Source organism: Triticum urartu, chromosome 4A (assembly GCF_056163025.1).
Source record: "Triticum urartu cultivar PI428250 chromosome 4A, HENAU_Tu73, whole genome shotgun sequence".
In the NCBI taxonomy this organism is placed as follows: domain Eukaryota; kingdom Viridiplantae; phylum Streptophyta; class Magnoliopsida; order Poales; family Poaceae; genus Triticum; species Triticum urartu.
This window is the reverse complement of record NC_141876.1, coordinates 314191746-314197745: the sequence shown is the minus strand read 5'-3', so window position 1 is coordinate 314197745 and position 6000 is coordinate 314191746.

The window sequence follows — 6000 nt, the reverse complement described above, 5'->3', positions numbered from 1 at the left end:
GCCACTTACGCCGAACACCAACCCGCACCACCTCACCGTTGAGGAAGAGAGACAGCAGCTCCACGATACACCTACGACCTACGACAGGACCTGGACAATAGAGCAGGCCAAGCCAGATCAATCTATGGATCAAGGGGGCATGCCCCAACGCGAGAAGATGACCATTAGGCCTGGCGCGATAGGTACAACCTCACCCAGGCCGAAAACCGCACACGGACATCATCTGAGCTCCGTCACGATGTTGGCCGATACAGTGGCACCACACCCCTTATGCTTCACCCATGAGGTAATCTAGCACCAGTTCCTAGAGGGGTTTAAACCCGTAAATATCGAATCATACGACAGCATGACGGATCCCGCGGTATGGATTGAAGATTTCCTTCTCCATATCCACATGGCTCGCGGTGACGATTTCCATGTCATCAAATATCTCCCCTTGAAACTGAAAGGACCAGCGCGTCACTGGTTAAACAGCCTCCCAGAGAACTCCATTGGTAGCTGGGAAGATTTGGAAGACACCTTCAGAGACAACTTCCAAGGTACCTATGTCCGGCCTCTGGACACCGATGACCTTAGTCATGTAGTCCAGCAACCCAGAGAGGCAGCCTAAAAACTCTGGACTTGGTTCTTAATCAAAAAGAACCAAATTGACGGTTGTGCGGACGCCGAAGCCCTCGCGGCCTTTAAACACAGCTTCCGTGACAAAGGGCTCGCCCGACACCTCGGCCAAGAAAAACCAAAGTCGATGGTAGCTCTCACCCGCACTCATGACCCGCTTTTGCATGGGAGAAGACAACTAGTTAGCTTGTAGAAGCAACAGTACCAGCGACCATGGCACCTCCGAAGCCAGAGATGGAAACAGTAGGCCACTATGCAACAAACACAAGCGTCGAAGCAACAATGAGGATACCGAAGACACGGCGGTCAACGCCGGATTTAGAGGCTCTAAACCCGGTCAACGGAAGAAGCCATTCAATGGAAACAAAGATGGTCCATCCAGTTTGGACAAAATACTCGATCTGCCTTGCCAGATTCATGGCACCCCCGAAAAACCTGCCAATCATTCTAACAGATACTGTTGGGTCTTCAAATAGGCCGGTAAGTTAAATACCAAACATAAGAGGGGGGCAGAAGAAATTTCCCCCCAAGGTAAAAACAGTGAATATGATCTACACCACTCATATTCCTAAGCAGGAGGGCAAGCACACACTAAGGGACGTCTACGCCATAGAGCCAGTCGCCCCAAAATTTAATTCATGGTCGGCTTGTTCGATCACTTTTGATCGCAGGGACCATCCGACCAGTATCTGTCATGGAGGTTCTGCAGCATTGGTCCTTGATCCAATCATCAACGGATTACATCTCACGCGAGTCCTCATGGACGGCGGGAGCAGTCTTAACCTGCTTTATCAGGACACTGTCCGTAAAATGGGTACTGTTCCGTCAAGGATTCAAGCCTACTAAAACCACCTTTAAAGGAGTAATACCTAGCCTGGAGGCCGGCTGCACAGGGTCAATAATGCTAGAAGTAGTCTTCGGCTCACTGGATAATTTCCAAAGCGAAGATTTGATCTTCAACATCGTCTCCTTCCGTAGTGGTTATCATGCACTGCTCGGACGAACCGCTTTTGCCCATTTCAATGCAGTCCCGCACTATGCTTATCTAAAGCTCAAGATGCCCCAACCACACGGTGTTATAACAATAAATTGAAATATTGAGCGTTCACTCCATACGATCATTGATCCTCTCGAAGGATCCTTCACCAAGGTGAAAAGCGATGCAGACGTGCGGCAGGGTGTCCAAAGGATCTTCAAGATCACCTTTTTCAGGTACTGTATACAGCTTTCCGTTGCTCACAAATACTTGGCATGTAAAATAGCGTTGATGCTTATGGAATTCTCTGTAAGAGCACGTTTTGACACATCAATCAGACTATAGTGGAAACCGTTTTGTCCAACCCTATTCGGTATTGGCTTATTTCATAATCTGTACCCCCTCTTCATGTCAGATTGACATAATACACCTCAGCATAAATTGCCAGGGGCTCTATTCAGCCACATATATTTTTAAAAAACAAAAAAGTCCAAACACTTTTATAGTATACTTCGCCGTCCCGAATACTACATTATATCCATCGGCTCCGAATCATGTCTTTGGTCAATAGTTGGGTTGCTCGGCTCCGGTGGTTACCACCTTACGTTCTGCTTGTTTGGCTAAGGTAGTAAAGGGAGAACTACTGCGATTGTGTTTCTGGTTCGTTCGGTGGAACACCTTAGTAGAGAAAGCCGAAAACTGACTGTCATGATATAGCGAGAGCTGGTCAGCGGTTCCGCGACTTACTAAATCTTTTGTGATTTTCTTTCCGTATTGTACGAAGGACTAGCCTCCACCCAGTCATGCACCTAAGGAATCCAAGCTCAGATAGCCGCACATGCACCAGGGGCGAGCTTATAGTCCTAATACGTTTCCGTATTATCTATAATTTTTTATTGTTCCATGCCAATATTCTACAACTTTCATATACTTTTGACAACTTTTTATACTATTTTTGGGAATAACATATTGATCCAGTGCCAAGTGCCATTTCCTGTCTGTTGTATGTCTTTTGTTTCGCAGAAAATCCATATCAAACGGAGTCCAAACGGGATAAAAACTGACGGAGATTTTTTTGGAATATATGTGATTTTTGGGAAGAAGAATCAACGCGAGACGATGCCCGAGGGGGCCACGAGGCAGGGGGGCGCGCCCCAGGGGGTCACGCGCACCCTGGGCCCTCGTGGCCACCCTGTAAGGCAGTTGGTGTCATTCTTTCTCTGCAAGAAATTCAATATCTGGATAGAAATCGTGTTAAAATTTCAGCCCAAACGGAGTTAAGGATCTCCGGGAATATAAGAAACGGTGAAAGGCCAGAATCTGGAAGGCAGAAACAGAGAGAGACAGAGAGACAAATCCAATCTCGGAGGGGCTCTCACCCCTCCGCCGCCATGGAAGCAACGGACCTTGGGGTAAACACTTCTCCCTTCTAGGGAGAAGGTCAAGGAAGAAGAAGAAGAAGGGGGGCTCTCTCCCCCTCTCTCCCTGTGGCGCCGGAACACCGCCGGGGCCATCATCGTGTGACGGCGATCTACACCAAGACCTCCGTAATCTTCACCAACATCTTCATCACCTTCCCCCATCTATCTACAGTGGCCCACTCTCCTGCAACCCGTTGTACCCTCTACTTGAACATGGTGATTTATACTTCATATTATTATCCAATGATGTGTTGCCATCCTATGATGTCTGAGTAGATTTTTGTTTTTCTACCGGTAATTGGTGAATTGCTATGATTGGTTTTATTTTCTTATGTTTATTTTAATGTCCTTTGGTGCCTATCATATGAACGCACGGGGATCACACCAGAGGGTTAGTTGTATGTTGGTAGGACTATATATTGGAGGGCAATTGTGACAGAAGCTTCAACCTAGCATAGAAATTAATGCATACAAGATTGAAGGGGGACCAATATATCTTAATGCTATGGTTGAGTTTTACCTTAATGAATGTTAGTATTTGAAGATTCTTGCTAATAGTTCCAATCATAAGTGCATAAAATTCAAAGTCAGGGATGACATGCTAGCAGTGGCCTCTCCCACATAAAACTTGCTATCAGTCTAGTAAAGTAGTCAATTGCTTAGGGACAATTTCGCAACTCCTACCACCACTTTTCCACACTCGCTATACTAACTTTATTGCGTCTTTACCTAAAACAGCCCCTAGTTTTTATTTACGTGCTCTTTATATTCTTTCAAACCTATCTCGTGACACCTACAAAGTACTTCTAGTTTCATACTTGTTCTAGGTAAAGGGAATGTTATGCGTGCGTAGAGTTGTATCGGTGGTCGATAGAACTTGAGGGAATATTTGTTCTACCTTGAGCTCCTCGTTGGGTTCGACACTCTTATTTATTGAAAGAGGCCACAATTGATCCCCTATACTTGTGGGTTATCAAGACCTTTTTCTGGCGCCGTTGCTGGGGAGCAATAGCGTGAGGTGAATATTCTCGTGTGTGCTTGTTTGCTTTATCACTAAGTAGTTTTTATTTTGATCTCTTGTTTTCTATCTTTAGTTATGGGTAGGAAATGCAAAATATCAAAATAAAATTAGTGGTACCTACTGAACCAATTGTTGAAGAACCACTCAAAACCTATCACACTCCTGAAGTTTTTTACTTGGATCATCTTCGATCCCTATGTGCTCGTGCTGAAACCCCAACTAGCTTAGATGAGGGCAAATCTTTACATGAGCATGCTTGTTATGTGCAACACCGCTTATCTCAAAAAGGGAAACTTTTACTGGATCAAATTCATCGTTTACAATGCTATGCTTGGAATTTATGTGAAATATTTGATTTTACTTGTTTTTCTGAAGACCCTAAGAAACACCTTCCCTACCAATGTTAGTTTAGTGATAATGGAATTGTATCTTCGTATCATAAGGCTGTTTATAATTACTAGGATGTTCAACAAATTGAAGAATTTTTTTGCTTTTAAGGGTGCTTATGAAATTGCTTCATTGATTGGAAAGTATGATGCTACTCTTTAAAAATCTGAAAATTTTGCCATACTTAAATATTGTTATGATAATTATGCTTCTAATTCCTATGTTAAACCATATATTGAGGACTCCTCCGCTGTCCAAGAAGAGACTAATATTTTGTAGGGGTCTATGGAAGAAGGAATTGATGAAACTGTGGGCTCATTGGATGAAAAAGATGATGAGGAGAGTGAAGAACAAAAGGAGGAAGAGTGCATTAGCTACCCGTGCCCACCTTCTAATGAGAGTAACTCTTCAACTCATACACTGTTTAATTTCCCTTCATGCTTACTGAAGGATGATTGCTATGATGATTGTTTGACCCTGTTGATTCTCTTGAAATATCCCTTTTTGATGATGCTTCTTATGCTTATGGAGATGAACTTGCTATAGTTCCTTATGTTAAAAATGAAATTGTTTCTATTGCACCCACGTATGATAGTCCTATTATCTTTTTGAATTCTCCCGACTACACTATATTGGAAAAGTTTGCCCTTACTAAGGATATATTGATGGGTTGCGTTTTACTACTACACATGATGATTTTGATAGATATAATATGCATGTGCTTGCTGCTCCTACTTGCAATTATTATGAGAGAGGAACTACATGTCCGCCTCTCCATGTTGCCAATATGATAAAATTGCAAGAAACTGTTTATACTATGCATTGGCCTTTACTATGTGTGCATGAATTGTTATTTTATGACATGCCGATGCATAGGAAGAGAGTTAGACTTCGTTGTTGCATGATATATGTTACTTTTTGATCACTACTAAATCACAAATCATTGTTAATTAAAATTAGCTTTGATATACCTTGGGATCCGGGTGGATCCATTACTTGAACACTATATGCCTAGCTTAATGGCTTTAAAGAAAGCGCTACCAGGGAGACTCATTTATTTCTGTTGTGTGCTTTTATAAAGTACAAATCCATTTTATTATAAAAATAATGTGCCAATGTTTGCCTTTAGGATGTTTACATTGCTTGTTGGTTTGTGTGGTGCAAGACAGAAACTTTGGCTGTAGTGCGCGATTTTACATTTTTTACTCGAACGTCAAACTGTTCTGAAACCTTTTGCACTGTCTTTCTATACAAATTGTTTAGTTTTCCTTATTTGTTCAAAAAAGAATTGGAGTACCAGAAGTATGGAGAATATTCAGATGCATAGTTTGCTTGTTTTGATGAAACTATCGATTTGTATCAGTAGATTAAGCCATGGAAAAGTTATATAACAGTAGCTACAACGCAAAAACAAAATATGAATTTTTTTGCAACAGTACTTAGAGTAGTGATTTGCTTTATAATACTAACGGATCTTACCGAGCTTTCTGTTGAGTTTTGTGTGGATGAAGTGTTTGAAGATCGAGGAGGTCTTGATGTGAGGAGAAGGAGGAGAGGAAAGAGCTCAAGCTTTGGGA